The sequence below is a fragment of the Microtus oregoni genome, unplaced genomic scaffold (genome assembly GCF_018167655.1).
Source record: "Microtus oregoni isolate MIOR12 unplaced genomic scaffold, Mior012 000008F_ref0000371, whole genome shotgun sequence".
Classification (NCBI taxonomy): domain Eukaryota; kingdom Metazoa; phylum Chordata; class Mammalia; order Rodentia; family Cricetidae; genus Microtus; species Microtus oregoni.
The window spans coordinates 29,532,859-29,555,593 of NW_024543067.1; positions in this window are offsets into that span (position 1 = coordinate 29,532,859).

Here is a 22,735-nt window from a genome sequence, read left to right on the forward strand (position 1 = left end):
AGGCATAGTATTCTTAATTGAAGTATATCTTTCAGTCTCAGACATCAAGGCTGTACGTGAAGGCACGTGAAGAGCTAATGAGGCTAAGCTTCAAACTGGGAGTATTTGATTGGGGTCCCCATAGTTTATGTGAAATCAACAGTCGCTACTTTACTATACACAACTTCATAACCATCCCTAGTACATATGCTTTATATATATTGTACCAATTCCTTTATTGAACCCATTTAACTGTGCATTATTTTACTGATGAGTTGACCATATTTAGACAAAGATGAAGAAGATACTTTGGGTGGTAGTAATTATCTTTTATGAGTAAAGTAAAAGACTAAATGGACAGGTCAGTAGTTAAAAGAACATACTGTTCTATGAGGACCTGTGTTTGGTTCCTACGAAGTCCTGTGACTCACAAAGGACTGTAACACCAGTTCTGGGGGCGGGGGGCACACTCCTTTTCTGACCTCCATAAGCATTGTCCACACATGTGAACATACATATGTATATACATATATAAGTGAACACATAAATAAGTAAAACTAATTAAATCTTTAAAAAACTGAACAAATTAGAACTACTCCCACAGTGGAAATGAAAGGACACTTTACAAGGAAAGGGGAGACTAAAATGGTTTCAGCAAGAAAAGGCAAATTCTAACTGAAATAACAGTGTAGTCTGTGCTTCAGAAACAAGTTAGACAAAATTTCTCTTCATTTGAGGGAGAAGCAAAGATGTAAACTCTGTTTTTAAAAAGCTAAATAACAATTTATGGCACAGGAGATAATAGAGCTCGTTCTGACTTGGCTTGATCCAATCACTGGTACTCAGTAAGGTCGAGGTGGTAATCAAATCCAGAGAACTACCCATCACAGTGGCTTTGGGTTTGTCAGAAATTCATGGCTAAGGAGAAAAAACAAACTTTGAAAACTGATTGCAGAGAGCATGCAGGGAAGATTCTGACACTATTATCACAGTACAGATCAATCTAACTAGGTTATCATAGTAGTGAGCAATCAAACCCCATGAAGATGAGAAGCATGCCTGAGTAATAGACACAGGCTTCCTACTTCACAAGGTGTATTTCCACGGTGTAACATGATAATAAACACACATGAATAGGGAAAGAGATTTTCCTGGAAAACTCATTTAAATAAGTTTCTCCTGGAGAGGTCGTGACCTCCTGGAGAGTGTGCCGAATGCTCTCAGAATGAGAATGGACGGAAGATTAAAACAAAACAAACTAACAAATGAAAATCATTTGAGTCCAAGTGTTGGAGAGATTCTGAGAATAGCCCGGTCTGTAGCTTCTTCCCCAGTGAAGACGAGAAAATTTTATTTATTGCTGTAAGAGGAACATTGGTAGTTGAATAAGAACTGTATTTATGGAATGTGTTTTATTATTTAGCCACATGGCTCTGTTGTCATATGCTCAATTTTTTTAGATAACATTTCAATGACAGCTTTAACAATGATATTACTATTTTACATCAAATTCTAGGGTTAGTGACATGGTCAGTAGATAAAGGTGCTTACTGACCACCCTGGATTTACTTCCCTGGATCCACAAGATAGATGGAAGAAATTGACTTATTGTCCATTGTTTTTCACGTGCACACCATGGCAGTGAACACACATGTGCACACTCACAAAATAAATAAGATAAAAGCTATATTCTTTTATCAAAAGTTTATCAAAACTTTATGAAAAGTTTAAGCATGACTTTAGATAACGTAAATGAATTCTCCAATCACAAGCTTCAATACAGTTCCTTCTTCCTTCAGGTGATGATGTCAGTGTCTGGGTCGTCCACACTGGAAGGAGGCTAAGGGCAGGAGTGGACAAACCCTTTCCCTCAGGCTTCTCCTTGACAGCCAGTGGTGGAAATGCATCACCGAACTTTAGTTTAACTTGGCTTAATTATACTCCAAACTCCAATTTGAGGCTGCAAATCATTTTTTTTTCTATATTTTGTTTCTAGGACTGGAGATGCAGTACCTTGGCAGAGTGTGTAAAGACCTGGGTGTGAAGACCAGCTACAAAGATGGGGGCAAGATGGCAGTAAATATGAACCTTGTTCACTTGAATTTGTTTGCCCTGGATTCATAGCTTCCGGGCTGGCCCTTGATGGCTCTGATTTCTACCAGTCTACTAACGTTAATGTTAATTTTAGCTTAGTTTGTGGCATGTGTCCTGAAAGTCACCAGACAATAACTTTGTAAATTAGTTTGATACTTTTCTGATAAACCAATAGTATCTAGAACATTTAAACTCAGGATAAGCATATTGGAAGGTACAATTGATTCAAAACCAAGAGAAACATCCACAGTTCTTCAATTTCAAGATTGTTCAATGAGACTGTTAAGCTGTTCAGAAGTAAAAATAAATCAGCTGTGTATGCAGCAATCGCTGTGCTAGCAGGCCAACACCAGGGAACCATCCCGACTGGGCACATGACTCCGAAAGCGAGTGCTGGGCTGCCCTGAATAGACAAGACATGAAAAGATGCGACCATTCATGGGCAGAGGATTGTTTTTTTTTTGTTGTTGTTGTTGTTTGTTTGTTTGTTTGTTTGTTTTTTAAGTGCAAAACGGGAGTTGGTCAGTGAGAGAGACGATAGAATACACCACATTCACTTCAAGCTGTTTTCTTGTCCAAATAAAGACCAAATAAAATAGATTTCATTGCTTTTGCAGAAACGGGGGGAAAAAGCTATAAGTTTGGGTTTAGTTTGCTTTTAAGTTTGTCTCAGGATCTAGAGTGACTGAAGGTATTGGACTCAAGAGAAAGAAGGGCTTTTACAAAATTAATGCTACATAGTGCTTTGCAATTAATTAATTTCCACACAATTTGGCGTATGCTGCCCAGATAAATGCGTAACAAAGCAGACATCTGAGGGTTCTTTTGCCATTGCTACTTAGAAATCCTTGGTAGGCAGGAAGCTCTTGCAGCTGGTTTCTTGCTTCTTGCCTTCCCATGAGGATCAGAAAAGCGCAAAGGTTGGAGGGGATGGTGGCGAGTGGCGCCCTCTAATGTTCGAGTCAAGCGTTCTTGACTCTCAGGAAGTCTGTACCAAAGTCTGCTGCCCAGAGTCTACATTCTGCCTCCAGGCTTTCACCAGCTCTCTAATCTCCGGTCCATTGATTCAACTTTCCTTTCTGTTCTCTAACTGCGTTTAATTGCCACTGCCCGAACCACTCTTTGTGTTTGTCTTTTTCAAGCAAAATATTGGGGTGGTCTAGAGACCCATTCTGGAATTGCTTTTGTCTGTCCCTTGTAGCCTTGTTTGGCCTGGAACCAACTCACTATATAAACAAGCCTGATCTGGAACTGAAAAATGTGCCTGGCTTTCGAGTTCTGAGGTTGAAAGTGTGAGCCACTATGCCCTGCCTCATACATTGAACAGAATGGAGCATATAGTTGTTGCTGTAAAAGGCTCAGTGAATGTTTCTTGGTGGTACCTGCAAGTGGTTGGGATGGATTGCAGATGAAGTAAGGCAACTTTTCTCTCCAAACTGAAATATTTCCTCTAAGAGGAGAAAGGAGGCTCACAGACAGAAACAAAAGGTCACATAGTAGGGAGTGTGAAAACGTCTAAGATTCTTGAGGGCCACTCCAATATATTAAAAGGGAATAAATTGTTGCTGCGGTGGAGATTCTGACCAGACAGAGAGGATCTGGGAAAAGTTGAGGGAAGGTAAATATTCTGTGTGAGAAAAATTATTCATTATTTTCAATAAAAATAATAAGCATATGTAGTTTTATAGGTTATAGGTTAGTGGTTGATGGTACATTGTAGTAAGAAATGGAGATGGCAGACGCAGTCACCATAAGAAGATTGTTAAATAATTAGAAAAACTCAAGTACGCAAATATTGAACAGGTATTTGAAATTATTACAAACAATAATTTTTTTATGTTGTATACTATAGTTTCGGATTATTTTAAATGGTCTTTTATATGTCATATCATGAAGTAGTTCACCTTAAAAGAGTGTATATGTGTGTACATATATACAAATATATATATATATATACATACATATATATATAAAATCTCCCTTGACTCCGTTGTTGAATAATAAGTATGTATGAAGTTATTTGCATAACAAATATATTCAGAACAAACTCAGAAACAGATGAGCACCTGATAAGCACATCTTATTTATTTAGGATGCTAATTTGAAGTTATATAAAATGGCAGTGCGCTAAGTTTTGTGCACAAAATCTTCACAGAACTGAAAATAAAGGATAGCCTTAATGAAAAAATTTATGCTTCTCAAAGGTTTAAACTGGTATGAGGGAGAGAGAGAGAGAGAGAGAGAGAGAGAGAGAGAGCATATGGGCTCTTGCTATACCCACAATGCCCCGAAAAATAATAGGATCTCTTGAAGCTGGAGTTATAGGTGGTTGTGAACTGGCTGCTGTGATTGCTGAAAACCCAACTTATCCTCTAGAAGGCCAGCTATGTTCTTTACTAAGCCATCTCTCCATCCTCAAGTTCATACATCCAGCAACCTGTCAATTATATACAACTATTATAGACAGATAACAAGAGGCAAATCCCTGAAAATACACAGCAAATTCTCTGGTTTGGGTAGCTTTTCCATTTGAATATTTCATATTTAAGTGCTGTAAACCTATGAGATTAAAAATTACACCTTTGACAAGAAAACAGACTAGACCACTGGAAGAGTAAGTTGGTATAAAGAGAAGGCAGACAGAACTCTCTCTTCAGGCACAAAATTTTTATGCCTGATGAAATTATTAATTCCCTTTATGTGAACATGACTGCAGCATTGCTTCAAAATCAATTAATTTTTTTTTAAATACAGTGGTAAGGGATGCTAAGCAAATTCCTGGCTTTGTCTTGAAAGGTGATTCTGTTGTGTATAGGTTTTCCTGATTTAATTTGCCTGCCTGTCAAGTTTGTCAACTCTCCATACCTTAAAAAAGTTTCCAGTGGGTTGGCTCAGGTTTTCATTCTGACCTAGGAACATCCCTGGTTCTTTGAAGTTTCCTTTCAAAGCATAAGAAAACACGGCCAGGAAGGGCTGGATAATTCCTTCACAAGTCTGCTGCGTTTGAATGAGTTACGTAGCTGGATTTAAAATTATTGGCAAGCAGTTTGTCAGGGCTTAATCTCCCACTAACAGGACTCTATATCTGCTCTGCATTTAGTAAGTCCCTCTGTGTAGACGAAAACTCATGGATACCCTGTCAGCTCAGTCATGCCTGTGAAATATGTCCCCAGTACCAAGGCATGGCAGAAAGCGAATTAACACCCTCTAGATTCATTTAATTCAGCATGCTATGTGGTTGTCTGCTCAGAATGATGTTCCCAGTCACTTTTTACACTATTCAGTATAAGAAAAGAAGTTTTTAAGTCCCTATGCTCACATCCTCACACAGCCCAACACGTTTGCTTTGACCACATAAGAGAAAAGCACTGTAGAAACATTGAAGTAGTTCTGGGAACATTCCACAACCATGCATGAGAAGACACACCCACTGTCCAGCCACACAGCCCCCGATGATTGCCAAGTCATTCAAGTGAAAAATGTGGTTTTAAAGATTTGTGAAGGAAATGATGTGAGGTACAACCAGGACGTTGCAAGGACACAGAAAGTTGGTGTCAGTGTATGACAATCAGCATCAGGACACCTTGTCACAGAGCCAGAACCCCAGTGACAAGCACCAAGGAGTGGAATGAGTATGGAAGGAAGAGCCAGTGTCACTGATGCTTCCTTGGGGAGTCTCCCACTCAGATTAGAGCTGTGAGGGTCTTCTCACTTTCAATGGCTCGAACGCTTGAGAGTAAGAATGAATGAATGTCATGTTTGCTATGCTCTAGCTAGCTCATGATTTGAATATTACAAACAACACTGAAATCTCTGTGGAATTTCTCCATGTATCTGAGTGCCAGATATCTGACATAGTGTAAATTAAATCAAGGAAACATTGCAGTTTTTAAATATCCAATGTGAGTAGCATTGAAAGAGAGCTGCTGTGTCTCTGTTCACATCCTGTAATATTCAGTGTTTTACACAGGGAAGGTTAAATATAGCCTCTATTTTAGTGGATGCCTACTTTTCTTCAAATGTGCTTCATATACCAGGAAACCTTGCAAACTAAGAGCTTTTCCTTTGAATTTCATAACCTAGCAAGACTCTTTTTTTGTGTCCCCCAGTAAGTACCTGTCATGCCGACTGCCTGTATATAGAATTCAGCAAATTACTTCTAAGGTATGCTAGCTGGTTAACTTACACTCTTAAAACTAGAGACCAAAGATGGGGACTTCAAAGGAGATACAATAGAGGCCAGTGCTGCACTGGAGTACTAATAACTGGATGCTAGAAAGCACTATAAACTTTTAAATTGTTGGGATCGCCAAGGGGAAAAGAAAGGAACAAAGTAAAAGAAATTGAAGTAAAGAAAAGAGAGGGGAGGAGAAGGGGAGGAGAGAGGACATGTATTAGTTTCTTTTCTGTTGCTTGATAAAACATCATAACCAAGACAATTTGTAGAAGGAAAGGTTTTCTTTGACTTTGAGTTATAGAAACAGGTAATTTATTTATTTATATATTTAAAACAATCTTTTCTCATTTTACAAACCAATGCCAGTTACTACTCCCTCCCCTCCTCCTGCTCCCTCATCTTCCCCCTACCCTATCTCCTATCCTCTCCTCAGAGAGGATAAGTCTTCTCATGGGAGTCAACAGAGTCTGGCACATTGAATGAGGACTAAGGCCCTCCCCACTGTATCTAGACTGAGCAAAGCATCCCTCCAAAGAGAATGGGCTCCAAAAAGCCAGTTCGAGCACTAGGGATAAATCCAAGTCCCACAGTCAGTGGTCCCAAAGACTGTCCCAGACACACAACTGTCACCCAAATTCAGAGACCTAGTTTTGGTCTAGTATGGACCTATTCAGGTTGCCCCACTGTCAAACTAGAGTCAGTATGTTCTCACTAGCTCAGGTCACCTCTTTTTGTGGGTATCCCCATTATGGTCTTGACCATGTTGCTCATATTTTTGTTCCTCCCTCTTTTCTACTGGACTCTGCAAGCTCAGCCCAGTTCTTAGCTGTGGATATCTGCATCTGTTTCCATCAGTTGCTGATGTGAGAGTTCCCTCTATATGCTGTGAATATCATTGGTTAATAAAGGAACTGCTTTGGGCCTATAGCAGAGCTATAGGGGAACAGAGTTAGGTAGAATAAACTAAATGTAATGCTGGGAGAAAGGAGGTAGAGTCGGGAGAAGCCATGGAGCCACCATTGGAGACAGACATGCTGAAACTTTGCTGGTAGGCAACGACCTTGTTGTGATGCACAGATTACTGGAGATGGGTTAAATTAAGATGTAAGAGTTAGCCAATAAGAAGCTAGAGCCAAGCAGTGATATAAATAATAGTTTCTGTGTGATTATTCAAGGCTAAGCAGCCAGGAACTAACAAGCGGCTCTTCCTTCTACAAGTTGCTGGATGAAGGCTTTATAATGAATTAAGATACTCATCAATCTGATTGCAGGGGAAGGACAGTTCAGTCACCCTTTTTACTATTGCTTTGGGTCTTAGCTGGGATCATCCTTGTGAATTCCTGGGACTTTCCTAGTGCCAGATTTCTCACTAGTCCCATGATGACTCCCTCAATCTAAATATCTTTTTCCTTGCTCTTCCTCTCCGTCCTTTCCCCATCTTGGTCATCCAGTTCCCTCAGGTTCTCTTCCCCACTCCTCTTGTCCCCACTCCCCCTTTCCTCTGCTTCTGCCCTCTGCTCTCCCCATACACAGGTTTCCAATTTTCTTGGAAGAGCTTGTCTATAAGAACGCTAAGAGATACATACATGGATCCCTCTGGGATGGAAGGTAATCTTGTCAGCAAGTAGCAGACACAGCAGCAGGAACAGCTGAGCATTCGCATCTGGAACTCAGGCAGGGAGCATAGAGAGTCAACTGGGAATAGTGCTTGGCTTTTTAAACCTAAAATTCCAGCCACATACTTCCTCCAGGAAGGTCACACCTCCAAAACTTACTCAAGCAACTCTACCAATTGAGAATCAAGTATTCCAGTGCCAGAGGAGGAGAGAAGAGAAGAAACAGTATATACACTGATATGCCCTGAAACATTATCTACAATATTAAAAATTAATACAGGCCAAATATCTATAAACAGCACAACAATCTCAGAATAGTATATAATGCTGGTGCTTTTAATTAAGAAATAGAGTTTCATTTATACAATTTTTTTGTATTATTTTTATATATTATCATGTATAAAATTATATGCAGAGGATTTATTTCACTTTGTGTTATTTGACATGTGTGAATATATGCAATATATAATGCATATATAATATATTCATATACTACATGCATATATACACCCATAAATACACAAACATTTATTTATGCAGATATATAGATGAGTTTAAACTCAGAGCTAAGGTAACATCTGTTAGTCAGAGGAATTAACATGGTGACATTGAAGTAGCCAATAAATCCAAAGAAATACAGAAAATTAGTGTACAGGTGACAATGATTATAACTCAATAAGTAAAACTAGCACCTAGCAGAGAAGATGCAAATTTTTAGATAGTAGGGAACTAACAAACAGCTACAACCTATATGAAACAGATACCGGTGGAACTGGTCTACTTCTATGATTGTGTGTGATTTCAATCTGTGCATCAGTGATCTGCATGAGGAATATACAAGTAAGTCATACTGGCAGGCCTTAATCAACACCAGCCAGCTGATTTGATTGACATTTACAGAGCAGTGGACCAAACAATAGGAAAATGTGGACTTTTGTCAGGTACATACGGTACATGTGCAGATGAAACTCCAAGTTATGAAAAATAACTGAGTAAAATTTGACAACTTAAACTCCTAGTGTTTTCTCAGACCAAAAAGTACCTAAATTAGAAATAATAGTAGCAGAAATGATAGCAGAAAGCTGGAGAAAATACTGTAAATATTTTATCATTAAACAATAAATACCAAAGTATCCCATTCTTAAAGAATGAAACAAAAAGGAAATAAACAAAAATCAAACATATTATAAATGAAATCACAAAAATAAAAATCTAAATATGGTTTTAACCTAAAGTGAAAAATAAACTAAATCATTTAGGTGCAAAATAAACTATAAATAAATTCAAATGTAGATACCCATGTGACATTATTGGAAGAATAAGTGTGTACTTCTGTGCATGTGTGTATCATGTAGGGATATGGGATGCATGCATTTAAACGGGAGTAATGCAAAAACTGAAGATGCACCCTTTTAAGCCTCACCCTGAATGTTCTGTCCCTGAAACTAAGCATTATCCTCTTACTAATTTTTTAGGGACTTTTTTTAGTTTATGTCAAGTGAATCACAGAAAATATCTACTCTTTGCTTAAGAATTGATGCTCTTCATCTGTAGATATGGGCATAAACCAATACATATTATTAATCTGAGAAAATTTTCTAGAGCTAGAAATAGAAAGACCAAAAAAGTTATCTGATTATCTTCTGGTTTTGAGACAGGGTTTCTCTGTATAGTCCTGAATTAATTGGAACTCACTCCTTAGACCAGGCTGGCCTGAAACTCACAGAAATCCATATGCCTCTGCCTCCAGAGTGCTGGAATTAAAGGCATGCATCTCCACAGCCACTCTGTCATTACCTTCTGAATTGCAGAACTCTATCTAGGTATTAGGAATCTAGAAAAAGACTTTATTATTCCACACCCCTTGATCGTAAGCTGAGCTTTATAAGGTTTCACTAATGCCATGTAAAAAAGAGTTAAATGTACACTCTTGGTAAGATGTAATTCAAGTATTCCTAAGTATCTTTTGCACATTAACTCCTGGCTTCAGCCTTATCCTGTCTCTGAACGCAACTATAAAAGAGGGTGTCTGGTCTACCTGACACAGTAGGCATGGTGAAAGCAGTCTGGGTATCTGAATATGCTCTAAGAATGGCATCGTCCTTTGTTGTGAAATAGTTTCTTAGATTTTCATAAACTACAAAACAAATATCCATGCAGTGTGATCACTGCACACCTTTGCAGTTACTTGGTCCATTAGTGACTCTTAATTAAAGCACATGTGGTGTGGGACAATTGTCTGTATTCTATCAATTATATTTTAAATAAACACTGATTGGTCATTAGCCAGGCAGGAAGTATAGGAGAGACAATCAGACGGGAAGTAGAGGGCTGGTCAATGAGAATAGGAGAATTCTGGAAAGAGGAAAGCTCTTTCAGCAGTCCTGGCCCAGCCACAGAAGAAGCAAGATGTGACTGCCTTGCTGAAAAAGGTACTGAGCCATATGGCTAACATAGATAAGAATAATGGGCTAATATAAGTTTTAAGATTTAATAAGAAGCCTGAACTAATGGGCCAATCCATTTATAACTAATGTAGACTTCTGTGTGATTTCTTTGGGAACCAACGACTGTGGGAACCAGGCAGGACAGAAAACTCAGACAACACACATGCTTTCCTTACTGAACAAAAATGTGTTTTTCACTGTTGTTTGAGCAAAAACTAAAGACCTCTGCTGTCATACAAAATGCAAATGAATGTGTGATGGAACAAGGGAATAATGTTATTTAACTCCTGTAATAAACACTAGACAATTTGCTATAACCAAACAAAATAGGAGAACAAGACAATACGAGCTTATTAGTTTCCCAAGGCCATTTGCTTCTCAAAGTGGAGACTTAACCAAGTGAGAAACAAAGTACCCCAAGGATGGTCTGAGGCATTCAAGGTCTTTGCAACTGCCAAGGAAATGTTCTCATAGCAAGGACAGATGCATAAAGAACTATTTGCTGACTTACATGAACTGGTTCAGATAGCATCAATTTATTTCACTTTTAATTTAGCCATAGACATAAACACTTGGTTTATTGCTGTCAACATTTTCTGATTCCAGTACACAGCTCTGTGGCATCATTCAGGAGAGTTTCTGAGGAATGGAGATTTGGCTATGATGTATTTCCTACCACTATGGCGCCTATACAAGTATTGTAGTGTATGGGAACAGATTTTCTGCTTTGTTTTACCACCTGGAAAGCTGTGGCATCTAGTATGGGGAAATGCATCGTCACTCTCTGTTTAGAGGGAAGACAGTAGGAAATAGTATTCCTAGTTCATTCACAAAGAGTAGGGCACAGAAGCACAAAGGGTGTGATAGCAAAGTGGCATTATGAGTTAGAAAACACTCATCAAGCAGTGTTAGACAAGCCCTTGTTGTATCAGGGTAATAAAAATAATCTTTGTGACTAAAGCTAAAGGATTAAACATAATTATACAATTACTCATTAATGAATTACAAAACACATTCACCTTTAATCCACAACTAGCCAAATTTTGTCCCTCTTCCATGTTGATTTATACCAGATATCTTCCATATTGATTTGTACAAAAAGCAGTTACCATTTGATGCAAAAAATGGATTTACATAAGAAAATATTTTGCTCTTCAAAATAGTTCTTAAAAAGAAACATATATGGCCTGATTAGAGTTTTAAATACCATTTCCAATTCTTGACATTAATTGTGCTATATTTAATTATACTTAATCCAGTTTAATAGAAAAATATCTATAAATAGCAAGAAAATTGACAATACCTGAACATTTTTATTATAAAAGATTTTATTGTAAAAAATATTAAATGCAGCCAAGGGTAGAAAGATATAAAAATGAAATATCTTATACACAAGGCCTAGGTTCCTATGTGAATACCCACCAATTACGATTCATGCTTCTCCATCTAGATTTGTATAATCAGCTATACAATTTCATATGTAAATCATATATATTAATATTTAACTAGATATGCTTCACCATGCATGTGTACATATATATATATGAATATTTCTACAAATGTATGTGTATTATGTACAAGTACATTTCTTTTACACTTGACAAATAATAATCTTTGATAATATTAGTTTTAAGTTCAACCTTCCCTGTTTGTTTCCAAGCTATTACTGTACTGTTACATCATTGTTGGTTGCATCAGGATATAAAAGCTTTCATTGGCTGTATCTAGTCTCAAGGATGCTGTTCTATCATACTCCCATTTGACATTTTAAGTCAACAGAGCTAAGAAACACAGATGACTCAGAGAAAACAGAAAAATTCAATAGCCCTGGTATTAATTCAAATGTCTGAGGAGTAAATGTTTTCTGAGTAAGCTGAGTTCCCATCTTATTTGCTTTATTCTGAAACATCATGGTTCCTAACCAACCATGGTATTCTAAGTATAGCTTTCTTTTCTGTAATCAATCTGCTGCCTTGTTCTTGTAGAATTTACTTTCTTGTTTTTCTGTTACAGTTAAAGTTGACAATTAAACTAGAATAGTTGGCAACATGGAAAAAATCTCTGGATACAAACACACTAAGCAGTAAAAGGGGCAATGACTTTCTGTTTGATAAAGCTTTATTGAAAGATAACTCATATATTATATTACATAATTAATTATTTTTAGTATATCCACAGGTGAAAGCAAACATTACTGTGATTGAGTATAAAACATTCCATCACCTCCAAAGGAAATCTGTTATCCTTTGACTCTTCTTAGCCTTCTATAACCTTCTAACTAAGTAATCACTAAATTATTTTCTTTGTCTATAGATTTATTATGTTCTGGGATTTCATGTGAATAGCATTATACACTATGAAAACTTTTGTAATTCCATTATGTTGCCATACAGCTCCAAGACTGATCCATACTGGAGTAGTCTATTCTTTCTCATAGTATCAATATACTATAATTTTCATACCTATCTTTCAATGATTGATATTTAACCGCTTCTTCCTTTTTGCTACTACTAATCATAATATAGATATACTTGTGCACATATGTGTCATGGATATATGAATTGCTCCATCTGTGTAAACTTGTCAGAGGACCAAACAGATTCTTTCCAAAGTTACCACAGCACTTCAGATGTGTTCAGCAGTGTATGGGTGTATCTTCATCTTTCTGTATATCACACTGCTCATCTGAGAGTTTACCATCCTAGTGATGGGGCAAAGGCTTTACATGGTGGTTTACACCTGTATTTTGTAGTGACTGCAACAGTTCAGTGTAAGGTAGGCTGTCTCAGAAATGACTAAACATCAGGAAACAGAACTTTGGCATAGGTAAGGACAGTAAATGTAACACTGATGTTTTAGATGGAAATAGTAAGTTAAGATCTTGTATAAAATCGGGCCAAAGGCAGGACACCTTTGCAAACTGTATTAAAGACCTGGATATAACATGCAGATATTTATACTAGTCATTTTAGATCATACTTGGAAAAAATGTTCATTTAAATCTTTGGCCGACTCTTTAATGGGATACTGTAGTGTAGATGTCATTGTCCCCTCAAAGATTTGTGTTTGGAGAGCTTACCATACAAGGCAACAGTAATAGTATATGGCTCTGGAATCTTTAAGAGATTGATGGCTGTCATAGAAGGAATCAGAATGAAAGTGTTTTTAGAATTGTTCAAATATAATTACACATAACTGAATAATAGATGCATACTAATAGTGATGTATTGGTATTTGAACCTATCCTTCTGTTAACATCACAGAATACACTTTACAGTATAAGGTGACTATACCACCAGTAGGTGACAGAATTATGGAAATATCATCCAAGATGATTTCTTTTGTTTAGCAAAATATTACTTGGCACATCCCTGCCTCTAAGTACCTCTTAAATCATTGCTAAGGCACACATGACTCAGAAATCTTTTGACTTAACTTTTTTATTTGATGCCAAAAAATATTGCATTATTCCAGGTTTATGATATCCTTGTTTTTAGGGAAAAGGCAGAGTCCACTAGAACTTCTTTATCTGAGTAGGAGATGATCTAAAAAAGGATGATCTGATCTGTTACCATAAATTATCATGAGATTTTTTCCCCCACATGGGTTCTCTTGACTTTCTGCTTCATGATACAATTTATTTCTGCCAAATTATATCTCAATCTACATTTCACTTTGGGAACTTCAGCCAAACCAGGGGTATTCAGTTTGGGTCACCCTCAAGATTTTTGACCTGAAACTGCTCTTTTTATTCATAATTATCTTTCTTCAAACTTTTTTTTATTTCATTAAAAGGAGATTAAGATAGAAACTTGGTTGAGGGACCATTGCTCTAAGTATGCTTAAAGGTAAAGGGTCAGTTTTGTAATTGCATGTATTATAAAATATATTACTGTAGAAAATTTCAAATGTAGCCAAGAGTAGAAAGATATAAAAATAAAATATCTTACATTTACGTCCCAAGTTCCATTGTGCATACCCACCTTTCCCATCTTATTCCTTCTTTTCATGTGATGCATTTGAAGGAAGCTGTGAAGCTTAGGCTGTTTTCCCCTGCCATCTTCATAACATTAGCAAGCTAACTAGAAGTATTTCTGTCTGACATTTTTACATCTCCCAAGGCTTTATGAGTTTGAGGTAAGCAGCACAAAACTATGTCTTCTTTCCCATTTGCTCTCTGACCTTAAGCTGACGATGACCAAGATTGTTCCTAACCATAAATTGTTTTCTTTTATAAATATGCGTAAGCTCCCCGAATGAAGGAAACGACATTCATGTTCTGCTTACCATTTTAGCAAATGAATTCCCCCCTTTTTAAGTTCTTAAACGTGCTTATATTGATTACAGTAGGGGAAGGAAATCATAATAAAGGGAATGGCTATGAATAGATTGTCTGCTATTGAAGTTTGTGGTTAAAAAGAGGCCAACCAGTTTACATCAAGACAGCTGGAGAAAGTGCTCGAATGTATTCCAGAAGTCTTCAAAGTTGTGACTTCTATGCCTTGCCCAGAGGTTTGCAAGAACAAAATTCATTATTAGAACCCAGGGACATATTTCATGGGCTCATAGGCTACAATGACTCAGAAATTATTTCTTGATTCATCCTTTTGTCCTAGGATCATTGGGCTACCAGACGGACCTGTTTAGTTGCTGAGGAATCCCATCTGGACGGGTGAGTGTGTGCTATCCAGGGGCGGATTGTCCCAGAAGAGAGCACAAACCCCCCTCCCCCAGCTCCTTCTGCATGGCTGTCTTTCTTTTGCACGACCCAATCCCCCAGCACCCCTCCCCAACCCTGCCCTGCTGTATGCTCGGAAAGTGCTCAAGAACAGTTTTAAGCTCCTACACTAAGGCTACCCACCCAGAGCGGTGAGTGCCTGCCTACCGAGCAGGCCTCAGGATCCCCTGTAAGGGAGCCCGGGCACCTCCAGCTTGTGCACCAGGCTTCCTGTGCTCTTCTGGATACCGCCACCCCCCCCTTGCTCCATTCATCCTTTTGTCCCCGGATCATTGGGCTACAGGACAGCCCTGTTTAGTTGCTGAGGAATCCCATCTGGACGGGTGAGTGTGTGCTATCCAGGGGCGTATTGTCCCGGAAGAGAACACAAACCCCCCTCCCCCAGCTCCTTCTGCAGGGCTGTCTTTCTTACACATGACCCCCCCCCCAAATCTTCATTTTCTGCAAGGTCCTTTGCTCAGGAACAGTTTTCTGCTCCTACACTAAGGCTACCCACCCAGAGCAGTGAGAGTCTACCTAAGGGGCAGGCCTCAAGGAACCCCGGTAAGGCAGCACATGCACCTTCAGCCTGTGCGGCAGGGTGTCCTGTGTTCTACTCGTCCCCACCCTACCCCCCAAGCTCCCCTTTTGGTCCTCGGGTCATTGGAATAACAGACGTCCATGGTTTGGTGCTGAGGAGTTCACCTGGACGGGAACGGTTCCTGCTTCTACACTGAAGAGATACACCCAGAGAGTCAATCACAGCAAAGACTGGACCAAGACACCAGGTCTCTCCTGGCTCCATTTGAAGGAAGAGATGGGAAGGAGCCAATGCAAGAATTCCTCCAACAACCTGAAAGGCAACATGACACCACCAGAATCCAGGGATCCCGAAATAAGAAGAATTGTACACCCTACTCCAGAAGAATTAGAAGAAATCGACTCAAAAGTGAATTATATTAAAATAATAGAGGACCTTAAACAGGAGGTGAAAAACTGCCATAAACAATTAGAGATTACAAACAAAAAGGTAGAGGAAATGAATAAATCACTCAAAGACACACAAGAAAACCAAGAGAAACAAGAAACAGCAATCAAACAGGTTAGGGAAGCGGTTCAAGACTTGAAGAATGAAATGGAAGCAATGAAGAAAACACAAACCAAGGGAAGGATGGAAATGGAAAATCTGGGTAAACGAACAGGAACTACAGAGACAAGTACTAACAACAGATTACAAGAGATAGAAGAATGTCAGACACTGAAGATACCATAGAGAAAATAAACACACTGATCAAAGAAAACAGCAAAACCAACAAATTCTCATCGCAAAACATTCAGGAAATCTGGGACACAATAAAAAGACCAAACCTAAGAATAATTGGGATAGAAGAAGGAGAAGAAGTACAGCTCAATGGTCCAGAAAATATATTTAATAAAATGATAGAAGAAAACTTTCACAGCCTAAAGAAAGATATTCCTTTGAAGGTTCAAGAAGCATACAGAACACCGAATAGACTGGACCAAAAAAACCCATCTCCTAGCCATATAATAATCAAAACACAAAACATACAGAATAAAGAAAGAATATTAAGAGCTATAAAGGAAAAAGGCCAAGTTACTTATAAGGGTAAACCTATCAGACTTACACTTGACTTCTCTATGGAAACCATGAAAGACAAAAGGTCCTGGATAGATGTACTTCAGAAACTAAGAGACCATGGATGCAAGCCCAGACTACTATACCCAGTCAAGCTTTCGTTCACTATAAATGTAGAAAAAAAAATCTTCCAGGATAAAAACAAATTTAAACAATACGTTACCACAAATCCAGCCTTACAGAAAGTAATAGAAGGAAAATCACAAACCAAGGAGTCCAACAATGACCACAATAACTCAAATATCTAGAGACCCTTCACCAGCACAACTCAAAGAAGGGAAACACACAAACTCTACTACTAAAAAAGTGACCGGAATTAACAACCACTGGTCATTAATATCACTTAATGTCAATGGACTCAACTCACCTATTAAAAGGCAAAGGCTAAGAGATTGGATACGAAAACAGGATCCAACATTCTGCTGTTTACAAGAAACACACCTCAACCACAAAGACAGGTACCTACTCAGAGTAAAGGGATGGGAAAAGGCTTATCAAGCAAATGGACACAAGAAACAAGCAGGTGTGGCCATACGAATCTCTAACAAAGTTGACTTCAAACTTAAATCAATCAGAAAAGATAGAGAGGGACATTTGATACTCAAAACAGGAACAATTCATCAGGATGAAGTCTCAATCCTGAACATCTATGCCCCTAATATAAAAGCACCCACGTACATAAAGGAAACATTGCTAAAACTCAAGGCTGCCATCAAACGGCACACATTAATAGTAGGAGACTTCAACACTCCTCACTCACCAATGGACAGGTCAATCAGACAGAAACCTAACAGAGAAATAAGAGAATTAATGGAGGAAATGAATCAAATGGACTTAACAGACATCTATAGAACATTCCACCCAAATAGGAAAGAATATACCTTCTTTTCTGGAGCTCATGGAACCTTCTCGAAAATTGAGCACATACTCGGTAACAAAGCAAACGTCCACAGTTACCAAAAAAAAATATTCGTAATCTCCTGCGTCTTATCAGACCACCATGGATTAAAGTTAGAATTCAACAACAATGCTATGCCCAGAAAGCCTACAAACTCATGGAAAATGAACAGTCAACTTCTGAACCACACCTGGATCAAGGAAGAAATAAAGAAAGAAATCAAAGTCTTCCTAGAATTCAATGAAAATAAACAACCTATTCAAGCATGTGGGACACTATGAAAGCAGTCCTGAGAGGAAAGTACATAGCACTAAGTGCCCACTTAAAGAAAACAGAGAAAACTCACATTGGAGACTTAACAGCCCACCTGAAAGCTCTAGAAAAAAAAGAAGCAGACTCACCTAGGAGGAGTAGAAGACTGGAAATAATCAAACTGAGGGCTGAGATCAACAAAATAGAAACACAGAAAACAATCCAAAGAATCAATGAAACAATAAGCTGGTTCCTAGAGAAAATCAACAAGATTGATAAGCCCCTATCCAAACTAACCAAATGGCAGAGAGAGAATATGCAAATTAATAAGATCAGAAATGAAAAGGGGGACATAACCACAGACACAGAGAAAATTCAAAGAATCATTAGATCTTACTACAAAAGCCTGTATGCCACAAAACTGGAACATGTAAAAGAAATGGACACGTTTTTAGATAAATACCATATACTAAAATTAAACCAGGACCAGGTGAACAATCTAAATAGACCTGTTAGTCGCGAAGAATTAGAAGCTGTTATCAAAAACCTCCCTACCAAAAAAAGCCCAGGACCAGATGGTTTCAATGCAGAATTCTACCAGAACTTCCAAGAAGACCTACTACCTATACTCCTTAATGTATTTCACAATATAGAAACAGAAGAGTCATTGCCAAATTCCTTTTATGAAGCTACAGTCACTCTGATACCAAAACCACACAAAGACTCAACCAAGAAAGAGAATTACAGGACAATCTCACTCATGTACATTGACGCAAAAATACTCAACAAAATACTGGCAAACCGTATCCAAGAACACATTAGAAAAATTATCCATTATGATCAAGTAGGCTTCATCCCAGAGATGCAGGGCTCGTTCAACCTACAAAAATCTATCAATATAATCCATCATATAAATCAACTGAAAGAAAAAAACCATATGATCATTTCATTAGATGCTGAAAAAGCTTTTGACAAAATTCAACATCCCTTTATGATAAAAGTATTGGAGAGATTAGGGATACAAGGGTCATACCTAAATATAATAAAAGCTATTTACAGTAAACCGACAGCTAACATCGAACTAAACGGAGAGAAACTCAAAACCACCCCACTAAAATCAGGAACACGGCAAGTCTGTCCACTCTCTCCATACCTCTTCAATATAGTGCTTGAAGTTTTAGCAATAGCAATAAGACAATATAAGGGGATCAAGGGGATTCGAATTGGGAAGGAAAAGGTTAAACTTTCATTATTTGCAGATGATATGATCGTGTACATAAGCGACCCCCAAAACTTCACCAAAGAACTTTTACAGCTGATAAACACCTTTAGTAATGTGGCAGGATACAAGATCAACTCCAAAAAATCAGTCGCCCTCCTATACACAAAGGATGTGGAAGCAGAGAGGGAAATCAGAGAAGCATCACCTTTCACGATAGCCACAAATAGCATAAAATATCTTGGGGTAACTCTAACCAAGTAAGTGAAAGATCTATTTGACAAGAACTTTAAGGAATTGAAGAAAGAAATTGAAGAGGATACCAGAAAGTGGAAAGATCTCCCTTGTTCTTGGATTGGGAGGATCAACATAGTAAAAATGGCAATTATACCAAAGGCAATTTATAGATTCAATGCAATCCCCATCAAACTCCTATCAAAATTCTTCACAGATCTTGAGAGGGCAATAATCAACTTTATGTGGTATAACAAAAAACCCAGGATAGCCCAAACAGTCTTATATAATAAAGGAAATTCTGGAGGCATTACCATCCCTGACTTCAAACTCTACTACAGAGCTACAGTATTGAAAACAGCTTGGTATTGGTATAAAAACCAATTCGATCAATGGAATCATATAGAAGACCCAGAATCTAACCCACAAACCTATGAACACCTCATTTTCGATAACGGAGCTAAAAGTATACAATAGAAGAAAGAGAGCATCTTCAACAAATTTTGCTGGCAAAACTGGATGTCAACCTGTAAAAGAATGAAAATTGACCCATATCTCTCACCATGCACAAAACTCAAGTCCAAATGGATCAAAGACCTCAATATCAGTCCGAGAACACTGAACCTGATAGAAGAGAAATTGGGAGCTACCCTACAACAGATGGGCACAGGCGATCGCTTCCTAGGTATAACCCCTGCAGCACAGACATTAAGGACCTCATTGAATAAATGGGACCTCCTGAGACTGAGAAGCTTCTGTAAAGCAAAGGACACTGTTGCTAAGACACAAAGGCAACCCACTGACTGGGAGAAGATCTTCACCAACCCCGCAACTGACAAAGGTCTGATCTCCAAAATATATAAAGAACTCAAGAAACTAGACCATAAAAGGCTAATTAACCCAATTAAAAAATGGGGCACTGAGCTGAACAGAGAATTCTCAACAGAAGAACTTCAAATGGCCAAAAGACACTTAAGGTCATGCTCAATTTCCTTAGCGATCAGGGAAATGCAAATCAAGACAACTTTAAGATACCATCTTACACCTGTCAGAATGGCTAAAATAAAAAACGCCAATGATAGCCTTTGCTGGAGAGTTTGTGGGGAAAGGGGTACCCTCATCCATTGCTGGTGGGAATGCAAACTTGTGCAACCACTTTGGAAAGCGTGTGGTGGTTTCTCATGAAATTCGGGATCAACTTACCCCTGGAACTAGCAATACCACTCCTGGGAATATACCCAAGAGATGCCCTGTCATATGACAAAAGCATTTGTTCAACTATGTTCAAAGCAGTATTATTTGTAATAGCCAGAACCTGGAAACAACCCAGATGCTCTTCAATGGAAGAATGGATGAAAAAAGTGTGGAATATATACACATTAGAGTACTACTCAGCGGTAAAAAACAACGACTTCTCAAATTTTGTATGCAAGGTTCTCTTATTCAGGATATTGTAGATTATTTGAACACTGACGGGCTATTCATTACCTCTGTGCCCTATTTAAAGCCAAAGTTGAAATTTCTGTAAAGTGTTAGACTCCATAAAGACAAAATATATATTGAATCTGATCATTAGTAAGAAGGAGGGAATATTTTGAAATAATTGATGATTTAGTCAGAAAGAATTTTATAAATAAATTCCCAGAATTATTTACTAAGAGAAAACCTAAGAAACTCTTCTGAATATGTCAGCTCTCATAGCTAATGGTGTTTCCCCTTCCTGAGGACTTAATCAAAAGAATATAACCAATCTTCTTGCCAGGAAAACAAAAATCCAAATAGGGAGTTTTCAGGTTCATATTATGTTTTTTTCATAACTCATCATCGGAGGGAGAACAAGTACTTCTTTTTTTGAGAAAAGATATCATAAAATCTAGCAAACTATGAGAAGCACAAGGAGGTGAAGAAATCCAGCAGGTTAGATGGACAATGTGTATAAGCTCAGGAAATTTCACTTGAGGAGTCTGTGAAACTGACTAGATGGCACTTCAAAATAAAGCAACACTATACCTAACATTAGACACCAGTCATCAGATATTCAAAAGAAAAATATTATGCTTAATTTCTGATTACATCTGAGATTGCAATATTACCATTAATACACAAAACACACAAAAAATTTCACAGAATGTGTAAATTAGCCATCACTCACAAGAAGGATTCTGTTACTCTGCTTGGGAATAGGGTTTGTTTTATTATAATTTTATTTTATTATTCACATTCATCTACATACATATCTCTGTCAGGACTACTTAGATTTCCCAAGTATCTTCACATTTAGATTGTCTAGTTATGAAGTGGAGATTATTTATTAAGACTGACTGTGCATGTACATAATCTACCATCTATATCTATCACCCACCTTCCATCTGTCATCTAAATATTAGTCATGGAAATAGAGGTGTATATACTTTACAGGAGAAAGATCAACAATGGCTTGAAATGGGAAAGGGGGCAGTACTAGGGAAGAAACCATGAGCAAAGTACAGGGTTAAATATATAAAAAAAAATTATAAAAGGACCTTATTTTTTGCTCTAGAAAACCAACGTAAGATTTTCTTTAGAATTGTCTATTAAATAAGTGTATTCCCCAACTACAAACTATCACAACACTTGTGTTGCCTAGTGCAGTAAGGAAAAGTCCCTGAATGAAAGGAAAATATGGAAAAACTATGAAAATTCTGTGCTTCTATATTAAGTTCTAATTAATTTAGTTTTGCCATATTAAAAGATCTTCTGACTGAAAATTTTGGTAAGTTGGGTACTTTCATCCATACTTTGAGATAACATAAATTAGAAGAAATAGATCACAATCATTACTACTACCTATTTTTTGTTGTGCTTTTCTGACCTTATATTTTTCATTTCTAAAATATATACAACATAACCATTTATTTTGTCTGTTAATGAATTTAACTAGAGATAAGATCAAGGTATTTATTTAAATGATTCTATGAGTAACTTCTGTCATTTGACATTTTCTATTTTCATCTAGACCAACAGTTTGTTCTTCAGTGACATATTCCTGGAATAGAGAACTAGGGGATAAGAAATAATAAAGAAGACAAAATTAGGGTCAGGAGGTCTTGCACAAGGTATGTCTTATGCAAAGGAAGTTTATTTAGAAATTCAGCATCTTGTATACAGCTTTTAGGGGGAAGCTGGAACAAAGTCAGCAGAAAGCCGTCCTAGAATGGGATGAAGTCAGCAGGAAGCTAATCAACCAGTGTGCTATAAAGGAAACATGGGATATCTCAATATGTCAGACAGATCGAGTGCTCAGTGGCCTTGCAACTGATAATTCCAGAATCTTCTGAAGGGAAATGTTTTATGTCCAGCAAACAAAACCTTAACTCCTTTGAGATAGTGGCTACAGTCTTAGACCTGATACTGATGAGTCTGCCCTTGGGCAAGGCACAGAAATAGTGTTCCCTATGTCATTTCA